The 19,068-nt window shown below is 41.0% G+C and overlaps 2 long non-coding RNA genes across 2 annotated transcripts; one reads left to right on the forward strand and one right to left on the reverse strand.

Moving 5' to 3' along the window:
* Positions 1 to 2,084: 2,084 nt before the first annotated feature.
* On the reverse strand, positions 2,085 to 19,068 carry LOC106587390 (uncharacterized). Its single transcript, XR_014382831.1, has 5 exons — positions 18,264 to 19,068; positions 16,259 to 16,484; positions 14,226 to 14,314; positions 12,528 to 12,869; positions 2,085 to 3,632 (listed from the first exon to the last, which is right to left on the reverse strand). It is a non-coding gene; the product is annotated as an uncharacterized LOC106587390 (long non-coding RNA).
* On the forward strand, positions 4,883 to 15,711 carry LOC106587391 (uncharacterized). The gene is made up of 2 exons (XR_001324435.3): positions 4,883 to 10,638; positions 13,894 to 15,711. It is a non-coding gene; the product is annotated as an uncharacterized LOC106587391 (long non-coding RNA).

The raw sequence follows: 19,068 nt of genomic DNA on the forward strand, positions 1-19,068 counted from the left end.
TCTGGCTGGCGCATCCATCCAGCCCTGTTTGGCACTGGACTTGGAGATGGGATTGTCAGCAATAGACTCACACTCAGCTTACTGCTTGATCCCCTCCTGATACTAAAACACAATAAAGTGCACATTTATGATCATTTCTGTCATTATGTTTTAATTTCACCAAATTACATTCAGAGTGTTTTCTGAATGCTGTGGCTATTTGGGATAGCAAAATGTCTGCATTTTGGCGTAAATTAATACACATTTACCGACAAAAGAATGTGCAATAAACAATATTTTATTTGAACACTCACCCTAATTTTACCTTATGCAAAGCAATCCATAAACGTTTTATTGTAGGCTGTTGCATCAGCAATTAAACCTCCTTTAGGGAAGTAAACTCAACTGACTAGAATGTAAAGCTAGTATAGTGTTCACGTATAGGGTATCTGAAGCGCTAATACATGGAGGCAAAATGTTACAAGTACGTATTATTTTGAGATGTTCTACTGTAGGCACTCTAGAAATCTATGCTAATAAACGATTCATAAAGATGTATCGACATTATATTCTTAAACCTTTCATTTGTATAGGCTAGATGTTTCATTAAAAAGGTGTCAGAGATAGGTGGCCCATGACATCAAGCTCGTCATAAAAACAATATGTGAGAGAGTCAAAGAAGTAGCCAGCCGATCTATGGGCAAACGAAAGCGACTTCAGTTGGAACGGTCGAAAATAAAATATAACTTTTGATAACCGTATTGGATATATTTAGAATAAGAAATCACTTGAGGTATTTTGGCATCAACTAAACGTACGATTGGAGTGTGTTTCGGGCTAATCTATGACCAAATGTCAGTGACCAATGCAAATTATTCCCAACGTGGACGCGACTAATATTGCAGAAAAGACATAGCCGAAAATTAGTTGTCAGACACATGATCAATATCATTGCTTTACAGACAGGTTAAGCACAACACAAAATTAAATAATTCGCTACTTACCTTAATCGCAGGCTTTATGAAAGCAATGATTCGTGATTTAAAAACATCTTAAATTCAGATGTAGGCCTAGCCTATTAATTTGGGTAGAATGTATTTGATTTTCAGATTCTTTTTTTCGGCGGTCAATTCACGATGAAGCATCTTTGAGGGGAACGACGAGTTTCTTGTTTTGAGTCGACGAGTCTGTGCTATCCAGTCTGAAATCAAATGGCGAATGATTGGCGATACTCTATAGAATTTAAAGAGCAATTAACAATTAAATGTTCAAAACAACAACGCCGTCTGACCGAGAGGGAGTTAGCTCAAGGAGAGAAACTTCTGCAGGAGCATGTCTGTATTCTGCACCACTGTGTCTCAACCGGCTCGCTCAACTTCTAGACTTTCACTGTTTCTCTCTTTTTTGATTCACGTCTATTTTCTTTGCATGTTATTATGCCTTTGCACTTTAGATTTCGTCCAATCCATTAGCATGATTTCATTTCTCTCAGCGTATGCCTTATTATGTTTTTGCGGAATCATTTTAGATTATGTTCAATGTTTCTCAGCAATTTCGTGTCATCTGTCACTCAAAAGGCATAGGCAAAAAATGTATATGAAAGCAGTTACCGATCAAAGACCAAAAAACCTGAGAGCTTAGAATCCTTGGTAAGCTACTTTTTATTTATTTTAGGCTACTTCAGAAGACTTCATGAGGATGGTCTGTTTATGTCCAAACGGTTGTAGGCCTGTATTCACATTTCAAAATAAGGCATAATATTCACACTCATCTGGTAAATAGAAGATCCAGACCGATCTACCAACAGCTTTCTATTGTGGTGTGCTTTCCAAGGTGCTGATACACATACTGTCTTTAACAGCAACATACTGTCGTTCTCAGAGTCTGTGTCTCTAGGCTGCGTTTAGACAGGCAGCCCAAATCTGATCTGTTTTTCACTTATTAGTCTTTTGGCCAATCAAATAATCTCTGAAAAAGATTTGATGTGAAAAGATCCGATGTGATTGGTCTAAAAAAATGCAGAATTGGGCTGCCTGTCTAAATGCAGACATATACACTTCAATATCAATAATTTCTGTATTTCCAATAAAAAAAACAATGGAATCTTTTAGACATCTGTTGTATTATTTATTCTGCATACACATTCAATTCAAACAGCACAGAAGTCATGACAAGTCAGAACTCAATTACAAAAACATGTTTTGTAACACGTTTGTGTACAAGTATGTGTCCCTTTCTTTATTGCAGGTATGTTCAAAACTGTCTATCTCTCTGAATAAGGATAATAGTAGTAATCAGGCAATGAGACGGCTATTAATCTGACTGCTTCAATACTGTATCCAACACATTTCATGTTGAACATTCCCTGATCACTATGAACACATGCAGATAATATTTGTAATAGGAAAAATGCAGCATTTGATGGATATACAGTAAATGGATGGAATCTTCACCAAACAATGTCTTTCTTTTCACTGTGACAGTCAAACATTAAACAACATTTGCAATACAGCCAGAGGGTGAGTCATTCACATTTATTTGCATAGAGTAGTCAGTTCTATTCATAAAGTAACTAATTGCACATGACAGAGGGTAGACATCCAGAGAGCTTCTCTTGTAAACAGCCCACACATTAGGGCACTGTAGTGCTTCTCTGAAGCCCAGTACACTCCAGAGATCTCTATAGAGTACAATAGGGACCAAACCACACACACACACACACACACACACACACACACACACGCACACGCACCCACACCTGTCCTTAAATGAAATTATGAACACATGTTGATCACATCCCTTTGGATTTCACATCATACACACATTGTCTTACATTCTGCTGTAATGTTAAAAGTTATGTTGAAACTATACACTCTCAGCTGGGGAAAAGAGAACATTGATTACCCAAGTGCAATATATCAGCAGATAATCTGTGCGCAACTTCTGCAAACAATGTCTTCAAATATCTCCAAACATTGTCCTTACAGTAAATATCTCCAAACATTGTCCTTACAGTAAATATCTCCAAACATTGTCCTTACAGTAAATATCTCCAAACATTGTCCTTACAGTAAATATCTCCAAACATTGTCCTTACAGTAAATATCTCCAATTATTGTCCTTACAGTAAATATCTCCAAACATTGTCTGTTAACTTTAGGGGGGATTCTTCAGTGCCCTCATTTCTCAGTGTTTGACTGGAGAGGATGCCAATGAGGAAGGGCCCAGGTCCCAGGGCTCAGGTCCCAGGGCTCAGGGCTCAGGTCCCAGGGCTCAGGGCCCAGGGCTCAGGGCTCAGGGCCCAGGGCTCAGGTCCCAGGGCTCAGGGCTCAGGTCCCAGGGCTCAGGGCTCAGGTCCCAGGGCTCAGGGCCCAGGGCTCAGGGCCCAGGGCTCAGGGCTCAGGTCCCAGGGCCCAGGGCCCAGGGCTCAGGTCCCAGGGCTCAGGGCTCAGGTCCCAGGGCTCAGGGCTCAGGTCCCAGGGCTCAGGGCCCAGGGCTCAGGGCTCAGGTCCCAGGGCTCAGGGCTCAGGTCCCAGGGCTCAGGGCCCAGGGCTCAGGGCCCAGGGCTCAGGGCTCAGGTCCCAGGGCTCAGGTCCCAGGGCTCAGGGCTGATTGAAGAGGCTTCCCCTGGAGGTTGTCAACATCTGCAGGACCTGGAGACACAGAGATCAGAAACAACATGTAAGTCACCCACGTCACATTGCTTAACACAGGAACACAGGACAAGCTAATTGGCTAACTAAACAGTGAGCAGTATCTGAGTATTGTTTTAGGTCACAGTAAGATGGAGGGATGACAATGATCTTGGGCTTGACGCTTGATGGAATCTAGTTTGGAAGCAGAGAATGTGTCAGTCAGTGACTGATTGGTTAAAAAAGAAATACAGTCTTCCATCTATTTCTACATTCAAAACACATTAACACCAGTTTCGGTACTTGGAGTACGCCAATAGAAATGTTATGAATAATAAGGACAATTGTGTTACAGTATGTGCAAAGCAATTTCAGAGTGGATAGAAACAGAAAAGGGACAGATTTTACCAATACAAAGACTCATTGTGAATTCATGTGGGATATTAAGGTTCTCGGATAACTGTGTTTATTGCTTCATCCTTAACTGTCATCAGCTTAACAACTAAGACAAATCTAGCAGCCTCTCATCAAGTTTTGAATATACACAGGGGCAGTCTACCCGCACCATTACCAATTTCACCAAATTATATATAGAGAGGTTTCTGGACAATTTAATCCCACTGGGGGACTTGGCCAGACCCTTTCTCTGTCCATTTTCACCCTCTCCCTTATTCAAGCCCCCTCTTTTTTTCTCTGCCTCCACAATGCGGGATCTCTCCCTCTTTCTTTTTTATGTTCTCTCATATATTTTTTTCTCTGCGGCTCCCCCCCCCGCCAAACCCTCAGACAGCATGCAGCTTATGCAAATCATCAGCCTTTTATACTCAATACTCGTCTTCAGTCCTGAATGAGACCTCAACAAAACACACACACACACACACACACACACACACACACACTCAGGTTCATTTAAAATGTACAAATACACATAGCCCCCAGTGTTCTCACTCAAAGTCTTTAGCGCCATTCCAGTCGATTTGGATTTGAAAGCCCCAACCTGACTGGATGAGCTCCCGGCTAGTAGGGTAAGAAGAGGCAGACAGATGAGAGGGTCCTGCTTCTACTGTCCCAGAGAGGGAGGGAGGGATGCATAGGAGAGACAGGGTGGGAGAAAGATGGAGGGAGAGTGAAGGAGACAGGGAGGTAAGGAGTGAGTGATGGAGGGAGGGGGAGAGGGGAGTCTGATGAATATAAAATGTTCTCTGTGTTGCTGTGTTCCCATGTTCCCAGGCTCTGAGCTGTGTGCTAGAGGACAGGAGGGGGGCGGGAGGGGGACAGGAGGGGGGCGGGAGGGGGACAAGAGGGGACCAGAGTGGAGGGACAGGGTGCCTTTGCCCAGCTGTAAGGGGGACCTAAGGGACTTCTCACACACTTTCTGACAGGCTGTCCCTTTCACCAGCACATAGCTGGGCCCGCCAGGCCTGCTACCATAACAACGCCGCAGCCCCTCTGTCATAGCAACGCCACGGAAACACCACAGAACACTGGGCTCCCCCAGTCTGCCTTGGACATGACCATGAGGAGAGAGGATGGGAGGGGGAGTTGACAAAAGTAGATGAAGAAGTACTGAATGTGAATCAGAGTCTAGACATTCCCACCGCTGTGAACTTGAACTTGACAGACAGCCTGAAATGTTCACAGGCCGTGTGAGTGATGGGCAGATAGAGAGATACAAGCAGTACAATGGAGGTGCAGACTATCTAGTGATACATTTCCTTAACCTTTTTCTAAATGATCCCACAATAAATGGATACAACATGCCTGTCTAACATTTATGTTGAAGTGGTCATTAAAACTTGTTTGGTTGACCAATTGGTTGCCCGCATTTGGTGAATACACCATAGCCTTTAGCTAGGGCTGTTATGGCCGCTGTCTCCATACTAATGCCTGTAAGCTGAGGCAGGCCCATGTCTGGGGTCCAGGCTGTTTATGGCCACTGGACCGTGGGAAGAAAAGAGATGTGAAAGGTCCCCTGTTGCCGTTACAAAGCTGAGAACAACCCTTGGTGGGATAATCGCATTTATCCCCAGATTAAGACGAGATCGCAGCTGAGGTATTCTCACAGGGGGAGAGGAGAGGGAGCGTAAAACATACAATCCTTAGACAAAGCTCAGAGTAGGGTGTGTGATTCAGTCCCTTTTATGGACAGGTTATAACATTGAATGTGATGGAAGATGACTTCGCAATTGAATTGTGTTTGTCTGAACCCACCAGTCAGTTGTTAATTCTGCCTGGATCATGGTGAAAAAACTGGCTTGATACATTGGTTGTGTTTAGCAGGGGGATCTTGATAAAATCCACAAGGCTTCAGCGACAGTCAGTCACAGTACAATGTGGGATGTGGGATGTGGGAACCACAGTTCAGTGGAGGTGAAACAGAAGCTTTCACAGCCATCATTCTATTCTTATTGTTAGCTCATTCTCTAACAGCCCACTTGACCTCATGAGAAATGGGAGAATAGAGCTACGGTAACACTCTGGAAAGAAAGAACTCATTTTATAGTCATAACCCAAGTATGATCGGTATCTTGCATTTGATTCAGATTGAGCTCCTTAGTGGGATAATACAAGGTGGTTCCAGACAGCTCCCAGACCCCTGTTCACCCTGTCTATTAATATGCCAGCTGCAGCCTCTGCCACATGGAAACACAGACAGACACACAGAGGCAGACAGTACAGTCCCTCCCCCAACACACACACTGACTGTCCACACACACATATAAACACACAGAAGTGTTAATAAGTGCATAAATACACACATGCACGCACACACACACACACACACACACACACACACACACACACACACACACACACACACACACATCCTCCCCACCACGTTACATTCTGAATGGATAAGCCTGTTAACGCTCAAACATAATTTCTCTCTCATTACCACTGTTTCAAACGTGATATTTAAGTGAGCTCTTCTGTGCTATCCCTCTCACATTCTCTGTCATTACTTTTGTTTACCTCTCATTCCTTAGTTCCTGCATACATTATCACCTACTATCTTCATTGTCTGTATGCTTTGCTGTGAAATATTGTTGTCTGCCCCTTGGTAAAAAACAACAACTTCTCTCCCTCCTTTCTCTCTCATTTTACCTCTGGCTGCCTCCTTTTACAGGGTAATATATTGTGATTGCCGTTTAATGAATAGCCTGTCTGTGGTAGAAGGGGAATCAAGCACACAGTCTGCCACCCAGCTCAAATGTAACACGACATACTCAGTGCCAATTTGTTAATCCATACTTATTGGAAAATCTAACAAATTATGCTTTTTTAAATCCTAAGATTCTGTAAAGATATTATGTCTGGGAATTATTGAGAATTGTTCTCCCATAAACAACCATTAATATGCTGGCTGTTATAGACACAAGGTAGTTGAAGCAGGGGGGCAGTAACCCCCAGCGTACTCAGTGAGTTAAGATATGTTTAGGTTTTCCAACATTGTAACTATGAATTATGTTTTTAACACATGCATCTGACTATCCTTTAAGTTATTATTTTAACAGTGCAGCATAATTTCAAAAATAGCTAATTTAGGGCATTAAACTAATTTGATAATTTGTGCAAACACACGCGCACACACACACACACACACACACACACACACACACACACACACACACACACACACACACACACACACACACACACACACACACATTCACTAACACACACAGACATAAATACATAGAAAAACGGGGGGAGAGGGGCTGCTTTTCCATGGGGCACTCTCATGGTTTTGGCGCTAATGCAGGCATCTGGCAGTGTCTGGTCTGGAGCGTCTTTCCCACCCCATTACCCCCTGTGTCTCCTGCAGCACCCACCCACACAATGGTGGGAAAGAGGGGTGGTGGACCTCCGTCAAGAGCTCCCCTCACAAAGCAGTCATTGTGGAGGGGAGCCAGGAGCAGAATGATAATGTGGACTCCATCTACTGTTTACCAACAGGCAGACTAGCTACAGACAGACAGCTGCAGTACACAGTGCACTACACCGACCTGCAGCCCTGCAGCCCAGGCTTAAAGATCACAGCTCACTGTTTCTCTCTGCTCTCCCTTGTGCCAGGGGCTAAAAGTAACACTTAACAGGAATCTGTATGGTTGTTTTGTATGTGTGTGTGTGTGTGTGTGTGTGTGTGTGTGTGTGTGTGTGTGTGTGTGTGTGTGTATGTGTGTGTGTGTGTGTGTGTGTTCACGTGTGCATTTCAGACTTCCGTGTTTATGGGCACCCTACAATGTGGCATTAGTCACATTGCGGAAAGATAGCATTGTCCCATGCTCTTATAGAACACATTTAAATTCAGCCAGTTCACCTGTGACACAAGTCAATATTAGACATCCATCCATGTCTGAGGACATCGGGAGATGATGTGGAAACCGGCCACCAGGGGCAACATTGAGTGCTTTTACCGGCAAGTAGGTTTGGGATGGCTAGGGCGTTGTGGACTGGGATGGCGGATGGGCTTAAAGTTGCATGTTCTAATCCAGCGATAGAAAGTTGTTTTTTAAGATTTTTGTTTTAAACCGATCCCAAACCTTAAACCTTACCTTAACCATTCTGAGTTAATGCCTAACCTTAAGATTTTGAAGTTAATGCCTAAACTTAACCTTAAACACTTCAAAATTTGACGTTTGAGAAACATGGATGAACGTCTAATTCTGACGTGAGACTGTGAGAGCTTGTTGTTCAAATCAACGTGTTTTGGTTCACACAGCCAATGTCTAATTAAAACGTGCATCTACTCGGCACATGTGCATGCAGAATGCAACATCACCAGTCATTACAGTAAAAACCTGGTGCTGTCCTAGGTGCTGAATTAGATTCCAATGCTACTGCATTCACTGACAAACCACTGATTACATACTGTACCACTGGCTCCCACCACATCACCACCAAATAATTCACTGTGTCCAGCGTTAACAATCAGGGTTAAAGAGAATGGGGAGATATGCATGTAGACTACTGTAACAGCAATAGTCTTCTTCATTAGCGGGGAACTAGGCCATATGAAATCAATCCACCCAACGAAAACAAAGAGATCAGTCATGTTTACAGATTTCAAAACCTTTAAACCTGTCAACCAGGAGGATTATAGACAGAGCATTCTCTATATCACCCCCCAATTAGTAGTAAGAATCATCCATGTACAAGTCCACTGTCTCTGAGTAAATGGGACATGAAGCATCAGGATCAAAATACGTCTATTTTAGTCCCACAGTCAGTCTGAAACGGAACAGTCTTTTTATCTGCGTTCATGTGTTGAAAGTACAATATACAGTAAACGAGAATTTTATGACAGATATATGGTGGAAAAGGATCACTGTAAGAACTTCTCTCACATGAATGCAAAATGACTCACATCCGTGCTCTGTGCAGAATAGTTGCTATGGCACCTAATCCACATAGTGGAAATGATTAATTAATTGATACAAGGCAGATGTGATAGCATTTGAACACAGGAATAGACTTAACAAAGCATATTCAATGTCATAGGCATTTACCTTGGACGCACGCGCACACACACACACACACACACACACACACACACACACACACACACACACACACACACACACACACACACACACACACACACACACACACACACACACACACACACACACACACACACTTATCATCATATTTACATCAAATGCTATTAATTATGAGATTCCCTACAATTGATCGTAGGTTTAATTTACACATTGTGTGTAAAGCTAGTCCTTTGCTTCATCCAGTAAGCTATTTTATGTCTGCCCATCCCTGTATTCCACGCAGTGACACATCTGCGATGGAGGCCTTGAGAATATGCAAATCAGGTATGAGGAGGCCCCTCCCCCCTATGGAGAGACTGCTAGTCTAATTAAAGCTTGCTTGGGCATTAAAGGCACAGTTACCCTTTGTTGTATTAAATGCATAGTGGATTTCCTTCATCATATTAAAGGCACATTCTTTCTTTGTTATGTTAAAGCTACAGTAATCTTTGATTGTACTAAAATACATAGTGGTTATTTATTTATCATCCCATGTACTGTACATGATGATGAATACATGCGAATATGGGTAGGCTAGGCTACTGTAGATCTTTCATCCAATGCATGTAAGATGTTTAATCACTCAACAAGCATTGTGATTTTATTTTTGTTTGTGCAAACAATTAAGCATACATTTTTTGGAATACAAATAAATGTTTCTCCAAATGAATGCTATTTCCCTACAAGATTTTGTGGGGTATTATACCTTAATCAAAATCAAATACAAACATAATATAACATATGATGTCAGGTGGAATGTGTCTATAGGCCTATTTTTTGTAATTAAATTAAATCATAATTTAACAAATGACATTATATTTAACATATATGAGGCATTAGTCTATATGTATTATAAGTCACTCTCTCTTTGTATCTGGTGTGGTTTTGTTTGGCTGCCATAAAGGCTTCATAAAAAGATACCCCACTGTAAGGGATGATCTACACTGGCTTTTACATTTCATTACTTACAGTAAAGGGACTTCAGGATTTAGGGGATATTCGGTTAAACTGGATATTTTTACATTTGGCAAAAATTAATCCCACATTTTCCACTTTGCTGTCGCATGTCTCGTGCAGCTAAACCCCACGTGCATACAAGGCTGCAGCGCGCACCTCTAATGTGCTGCTGTGCCTTTAAAGAGGGCTCTGCATTCTCTCCTCGTTTCTATGCAATTATGTTAATATGCAGAGCTTGTCTGGTGCTCTTCATTAACGGCTGCAGTTGCATCATTGTTTCCTTTATTTGTTATCTCTGTAAAGCCAATGATTCAGTAACAGGCTATATTTGGGTGTTTTCTTCCTTATAAATATGTGGTCTTTAATAGTGATGGATGAAGTAGGCCGTATGTAAAGCCTTTTTATAAATATTAGCGTTTATTTGTGGGTTTTCTATTGCAACAAATGATCCTATCTCAAGGTCGTGATTTGCATCCGGTTTGTGTTGGACATCGGTTTCTAAATAGGCAGACAAGGTCCTACCTTCAGTGAGTATGCAAATAATTTATTGTTCAGAAGAATATGATTATTTATTTTTGATATAAAATATTTTCAGTACATTGTGAGATTAAATACATTTGATATTGCCATGCAGTCTCTGTAATATTAGACTTTATGAAATTCCGTTTTATACTAACGTTATATCAACCACATAACCTACATTAGGTAGCCTACCCTTTTTTCATTTATCATGCCATATTCATATTCCTAGCTTGTTAACATAATTGTCCAGCTAATTGTCTCAACGTGTAATTTCTAAGTTGCATAGCAACAGCAGTATGTGCAATGAAAGCAATGACCTGCTCTGATCATTAGAATCATTTCATCCTGTACTCTGACCAACAGACATATTTTTAGTTCAAGGTGAGGTGCCTATAAGGTAAACTTCAATACCTATGTCTTCTCAAACTATTATAGAAACATCTATAGTGTATAGAAATATATTCTATAGAAATACATTTGCCATGTTATATTGACTGATAATTTAAAGCTATGAAAAATCATACTCCAATTATAGTCTTCACCATAACCCAGATGATAATATAAACAGAACATGTCGTACAGTACACCATCCAACATGACTGGTAGGCCTAGCCTACAGTACTGTCAATCGTGTTTCCCTCTCTATGATAAACACACAGATACAATCATAGTTGCTGTTGTCTTATTTTGTGAATATGCACCTTTTTCATGACAGATGTAAATAAAAGAAAGTGCTGGTAATAAGGATATATAAATTGTAGTTAATCTCTGTTATACATAAAGACAACATCTGAAATGACTGAAACTAATTTGGGCTAAATGAGTCACCTCCTGTTCACATTTGTCATTTTTGAATAGTTTATAGCCTAATATCAAATACCCAAAGTGACCAAGAGTGGAAGTAAACAATGAAGTACAATGATGGAAAATTAAAAGGCTTTGTATTTTGTAATTCCATGTGCAACGTAAGCAATATCCACATCTTTGAAATTACAGTATATACAGGAATAAATGTAGCTCCAAGACATATGGTAGGGTGCATATGAATGTGCATATTATATACAATAGTCGTGAAACATAGAAGATGTACGTAGGTAGGAGACACATTATAGTGAGGCATGAATGCATACACGATAGACGTATCATGAGTGAGACAGAAGTTGTAGGCTAAGAAAACAGTGGGTTTAGATGTGAGACACATATGCAAGATGTATATATGAGACAAACAGCGGTTTGAGATGTGAGGGTTGATTGTAGGTTTGAGACAGATTGAAGGTGTAATGACTAAAGAGTGAGCTAGCTCTGCTCTGTGGCCAAAGGCCACGCTAGCTCTGCTCTGTGGCCGAAGGCCACGCTAGCTCTGCTCTGTGGCCGAAGGCCACAAGGACATCATCATCATCTCACATGACCAGATTTATGTAACCTGAGAGTGCAAGGATTGTGTGTGTGTGTGTGTGTGTGTGTGTGTGTGTGTGTGTGTGTGTGTGTGTGTGTGTGTGAGAGAGAAAAATACATGTTCAAAATTAGGATTAGTTAAGAGATAAATATTTATTCATATAGAAATGCTAGTATTTAATGTGGTGTATTGTAAAAAAATAAAAAACTGATTGTCTGTTGCAATGTGTGCTGAATGCACATTACAATAAAAAAATCATACAAGGCTATTGTCAGTTCGTTAATGCAATGCCTCGTTAACATCTAAACAGTAATGGATGGGGCTGCTTTTTCTCTAGCCTACAAGCGTTCATTTATCTAATATCTCCTAAGCCCTGCCACACTCGTTAGCCCGTTCAGACTGGAGAGGGTAAGATGAGAGGGCTGACAGAGGCTAGCCTACTGATGAGGGGAGTGATGGATAAAAGCCTGATAGAACCAATGGTGCAGCCAGCCCTACCTCATGCCAACACAGCCATTTTAGGAGCAGCAGCAAGACTCTCCATCAAGATGGCTTCCGTAGCTCAGCCCCAGTCAGTCACACAGAGTCCTCTGGCTGCCTGCGAGGGGGGCCGCTCTAACTGGCAGCTCCTTTGTCCCCGTTGGCACAGGGTGGAGGCATCTCGCCCGTCCTTTTCTCCGGGGGCACAGATGGCACCAAAGGCTTCCGGTGATGGAGATTTAAGGGAAGAGGGACAAGGGGGTTGGCCTTTTTCTTCCCCTCCTGCTTTCAGTTTTTTTGTGACGACTGTGCCACTTTCCCCTTGCTCAATCCAGACCTGGTGTGAATGGCTGGCAGTCACTGTGGAGGAAATAAAGCACAAAACAGACCCCCTTTTATCACTGCCATGGCAACTACCACATAATCTGTCTTTAGGGAAATAAAAGGACAGAATAACTGTAATTCCTTTGTATCCGACAGTCACACCACTACAAGGTACTAGACTCTGGGTGAAGCTTTTTATGGTAATCTTAATAGAGTGAAGAATTAAAACAGTCTGGTTATTTGACACAAGCAATGGTGTACAGTAGGCTGTATGGCATATATTGCACTGGCTTTGTGCTATCCATAGTGGCTGCAATGTTGCTTTAGTGTGTATGTGAGCCTGCTGTCGTTTCTGACCGTGGGAGGGGGTCCGTGTATTAGAGACAATAGAGAACGAGCCGCTCTCAACATGGTTAATTAATTAAAGGGGTTGCCAGCTCGTCAGAGAGTGGTTAGATGCCAGGGAGAAAAAACATTACCCGCCAGCCACCCTACATCTTTCCAGCACAAAATGCTTTGTGTTGTGGTGCGTGGTCCCGTTTAGCAGATGGTCTGGTGTAAAGAGTGTACTTGTTCATCAATAGTTATTTATCTCACAAAAAGATTCATGATTAAATTGATGTAAAAGACACTCGTAATACTAATTTCTATTTTAGCGTTCCAATCTATGCCTTCATGAATAAAAGGAGGAAATATAGTTTCAGGCTGTAAGATGTACTCAGAATAGCAATCTCCTTGCTACTGTGTCAGGTCAAATGAATTTAGCGTCCATAAAGGAGGTTATTCTATGATTAGCCTATAAAAGCAGAGAATGAGAGAGGGAGTGGGAGATGGAGACTGTAGTTCCTCCATCTTCAGGGAGAATGCATTTTTGAAGATCAGTGAGGAACGTGGGTGGTGGGTGGGTGGCGGGTCGGAAAACAAAACCCAGATGAGATGAAATAGACAGACAGCCTCTTTGTAAACAGAATGGATTCAGAGGAAAGAAGTGGCTCATGCAGATGCTGAAGTTTCAGCGTTTTTTCTCCTTTACTCCTCTGCTCTTTCCTTCTTTCTGTAGTACAAAGCTGAAGGCAGCAGCGTCAGAACCTGACGACTACAGGGAGCAGGCTCAGATCTGGGTCACACTGCCACCAGCACAAACCAGGAACATACTGGAGCTTTTACACATCTTCATCTCCACCAAGGCTCCCATGGAGGCATAGAGAAACCTGAAGCCAAGAGGCACAGAGCTGCATCCGAGCACCTGTCATTCACACCCCCATTGGTTCATGTTCATGTTCTGTTTTCAACCTCTCTCTCATATTCTCTCCTCTCATCATGCCTCTCTATATCTGCCATTAGGTGTTACTCTACCATATAATATGCACATGTACTGTATACCTTACTTACCATTTAGTAGACAGTTTGTGTTGTTCATACTGCAGAGTTTGTGGGTGTATCTCAGGCAGCCACTGCAGTGACAAGGGCACTGGATCAACCTTTGACAATAACAAAGACATTTCCAAATACAATACAACACAATAGTGCAACAACAAAAAAGCTAAACGTATCCATTAAAACAATACGCTTGAATTCTCATCACTAACATTCAGCATCAATTTATTTGATCATTGTCAGGTTATAGAATAGTCATGCCAAGGGTTTTTCTACAACAGGCAAAGGACACGTTTATATGGATTAGACCTAGAGAAGAACAGAGTGGTGAGATAGGTGTGGTTGAATTAGATAATGTCTCCATTCTTCTTTGTTGGGACTTGTATGGACCAGAGCCTGCATTACAGTTAATGATGAGGAGATTCAGATAGGCAGGCTGGAGGTGGTGGACACAAGGCTTTTGTTTTGAGTGTAGTAGAGGTACAATCAGAATGCAGTTAGTGAAGAAAGGTGAAGGTACAATAAATAATAATAGATGGATATTTTAAACATAAATTGAGATTGATTAGAATACAAAGTGTTCAAATCAAGTGAGTTAATAGTAGTTGTTCATTTCCATCATCAACAACTAGCATACTCTCAGTATTAAAAGACCTGAGGAGGAATTTAGAAATCGGGCTAAACTTGGATAATGTAAAGCTCACAATAGACGTCAAGAAGATGCGTTTTTGGTTAAGGACGAGATTATCAGAGTAGCGACTTGTAGGCCCTACGTCACTGTGTTGACCAGTGGAAATTCTAAATTGTCTGGTGACACACTAGAATGGAGAGATCCGGCCAGTCGTGGGAAAAGCTCGCTCGGACGTTTCACAAATCCAGCGTATAGCCTCCTTTACTGAATCAAACCAATTAGCCAGGAGCGCGCTCCAGCCATTGAGCGCCACTGCAGGCTCTGAGAGGAGTTGTTGGTTGAATGAAAATGCATCCCCGGATTTGGTTCTCCAAGAGAAGCTATAGAAGTGACCTTTTGAGGGACAGCTATAGCACCGTGAGGCAGAAAGTCCAAATTGAGACACTTGAATAATTTGGGCCGATTAGGTGTGCGCACAATGCGTAAATGTATTATGTGACTCACATGGGAGGTATAATGAATTTAAAATCTACAAAAACCATGAATATCTTAAGTGGTCTTCCTTTCTAGACAACACAACTCAAAGTATGCGTTTATGTAATGGCATGGATCGCTTGACTTAATATCGACTGAAATATATCATTAGCCTACGCTTTTCAGAATTTCAGTGCAAGGTGTAGGTAAGGCCTACATAGGTCATCATAATCAGGACAGTCTTTTTCATAGACGTTGGCCTATAGTATGCCTAAATACGTCATAAATGCTAATATCGGACATTTTCTGGAAAATCAAAACGTTTCCACCTGAGACAAGAATGATATCAATATGAGCTACAAATCTTAATCCATTTGATTAAACCTTAATTCAATATGTGTTTGCGTGTGCGTAAACCTGATTTATGCAGTGAGAACTATAAGGAATACAGGCTCAACTGCGGATACTTTGATGCGACAAAGCTTTATTCATATTCATGCGTGAACATCAATTGTTACAGTTCACTCATATGACTGGATAAAGTTATTTATTCCTCTGACCAGAATAAAGGCTTTTTATGAAGTATTTTTCGTTTTAGAAGATGTTTTCGGCAAAATCACTCTAGATGCCTTGCGTGATAATGTAAATGTGTTTATATAAATAAATATATAAAGAGTATTCTTGCTCCAAGCATACTAAACAAAAGTGGGACAAATATACACTTCAATTCACAACATGATTTTTAATCCATTGTTGAAAATGTTGACTTTTCATTTAAAGGCATGCTATAAAGATTATCCTACTTATATTTTGAGAATATATTCTCTAAATGAAATAAGAAAAAGCATTAAAATAATTTCGGGTTGTATCAGGTTTTGAGGAATTCAGAAGTGTTTCAACAGATGTTTATAATAAGTGATTAGGGAAAATTGTTATAACTTACCGGAAAGGCAATGAGGTATTGGCCTGTAATTGCATATCAATTATGTTATTTTGTGTCTTTACTCCCAGACACCATTTATTCCTGTCCGAGTCGCAGGTTTGGAGGACATTCCTACATTCGGTTAGCTAGCTTTATGACGGCCGAGTAACACTCATACAGCTAGATAACCAAAGATAGCAACCGACTCCTCCTCGTACATACTGCCAGAGTATCGTATGGGTTCCACCTAACATGAAAAATAAACATTTTGTTAATGCAATAATTAGCCTAATAATGATATTGCTACCACCAATTGGTATCCATAAATCTGCCCCCTTCCCAAAAAAAGATAATAATAATAAATAGGCCTACATCAATAGAAATATCTCCTATTATTAGTTGATGTGCAGGCCATGGGGTCGATGAATAAGACTCTGTGAAAGGTTTTAATCTGTCTCCATCTCTAACTATTCTCACTGATATAGACCCATGCATGATGACATCGCTAGCATATAGGCCTACAAGCCTGGCCTGGACGTGCAACCAGCTTCCCGCCTTTTGTGAAAGATCCTTAAATTCTGCATAACTTAAATCATCGTCATATTAAATCACAAGTCACTTTAGAGTAAATCGATCAATAGACTCTCAACCAGCGAGGACTTGGCTAACATTGAAATGTTCTATTTATAGGCCTATAGCTCTGCTCCCATACACCATCACCATCTTCACCACTTAACATTCCACTCCCACTACATATCTTATGACAATAATGAGGATCAATTCATGTAAAAACATATCACAGGCGATTTAACTGCATCGATTGACATCATATTTGCAGGCAGTGTATTATAGGCTTAGTGACTTTTCCAGAAAAATTGCCTGTCTATTATGGTAAGGACTGCATGGCACTATGCGATCATTATAATGAAATTATTATTATTATTACTGTCATATTATTATTGGAATCCTTAGTCTATAGGCTATTTATATCTGGATATCATGTAGTTTCTTACCCCTCCTGGAAAAATGTATCTATTTCAAAAGATCATAGAGGACACCCACAATAACACACAAGTAGGCTATTCACTCACTAATTCATTCATTTCTCACAAGAGAGTGTAAAAAAAACAAGCTAAATCATGTCATCAAGAAGAAAGCGTGTAGGCCTTTAGACCATAATTCTTTTACCGGGTTTAGTATTGTGGCTAGTCTATCTATAATGAGCCTTCTGCACATGTTTTAAGACAGACTAACCTCGTGATGAACCCACGTTTCTCTTTATCAGTGCGTCTGACGTCATAGCTTTTAATTGAAAAAGTCACGAATAATAGTGAGCTTGTAAGCAATTTCCAAATAATTTCGATTTAACACATCAATAATTTAACACAACGCAATGTTGTTTGTTATTAATATAATGCAACAATGAAAAGATTGACAGAAATGTATACAACTTTATTGCTATTTTAGAGAATAGCCCAAATAATTGCATATTCTATGTACATTTATTTGTATGTGAAAAGGTGTGGGTGACATTACACATCCTAATGTATGGATGAGGATATTCCTACAAAGCAGTTAGGTTACCAGGCTATAGGCTACATTTGAAACTGCTCAATTTCATCACACCGACTATCTTACTAAATGAATGTAGAAAATAATATAACCAATATACCATATAAATAAAACCCCTAGCAGTATATGCACGACCAAAATTACTGCGTTTATTTCACAGATAGGCCTATACATGTCATAGAGGCTATACAGGGCGATGTAGATCTATCCGCTCTTTCGACTATATAAGCCTAGGCTACAGTTGATCAGATCAAACACAGGTTCATTCGTCCCATAATTAGACAACTTTATGTAGACTAGATCAATTCAAACTCCTTAACACTGTATATATATAATTGATGCACAGAATTGATGGCTGCGATATGATAAACAAAGATGAGTGTCTGCAGCTAGCGGTATGTTATTTAGCCTAAAATAAACTCATATCGACGTCTATTGAATAAGGAATCCTTACTTTTCAATGCGAGGAAATTTGTCCTGGTTATTTTGCCATCCAATGGAGGGCTGCGTATCCGCGTGGAAGTCAGCAGTAAGGGTTCCGGTATAGGATGAGAAGCATATGGCTAGCCTATAGAATAGGTTTTACCGAGGAAATGAAATCAGATTATTTACCTATGAAGAGAGGACATGTGTCTGTACAGAAAACGATAAATGCTTCTCATTCCAAATTCCCCGTTCGAAGCAGGCGGAGGCAGCCGGTTTCTAAAAGCCGCTGTCGATGCTCAAACCTCAAACCTCTGTTATGGAACGATCCATGTCGAATTGGTGGTTTATTTCCGAGGTTGTGAGATCCCTTAACCATTATTTCACTTCTCTCTCCTGAATGGCATAAGAGATAGTATCTCTCTACGGATTATAAATCAAAGCGCGGTCCTCCCGTGGCCCGTTAGTTTATCCATTGTAGCTCTCCTCCGTGCCTCCGTGCCTCCGTTGCTCTCACTACGCTGAGAGCATAGAGTTTTTTCTCTAAATGCTTCTTCCTCTGACAGTTCTCTCCTGCAGGCACGTCACTCCAGCAGCAAACGGCCCAGTGACCAATCACAGACAGGCTACATAGAGGGGGACGTGTGCGTGTGTGTGTGTGCGCGCGCGGGTGTGTGTCAGGTACAAGAGTGAGCATGCACGTGTGAGTTTAGCATGCTTTGCGCGTATGCCATTATGTGAGAGAGCGCTTTTTCTATTCATTTTTAGTCTATAGGCTACTTGAGAAAATATTACCGCCTGGTTATTACACTATATAAGAAAAATATCGAAAGATT

Source organism: Salmo salar, chromosome 26, assembly GCF_965601325.2.
Source record: "Salmo salar chromosome 26, fSalSal1, whole genome shotgun sequence".
NCBI lineage: Eukaryota > Metazoa > Chordata > Actinopteri > Salmoniformes > Salmonidae > Salmo > Salmo salar.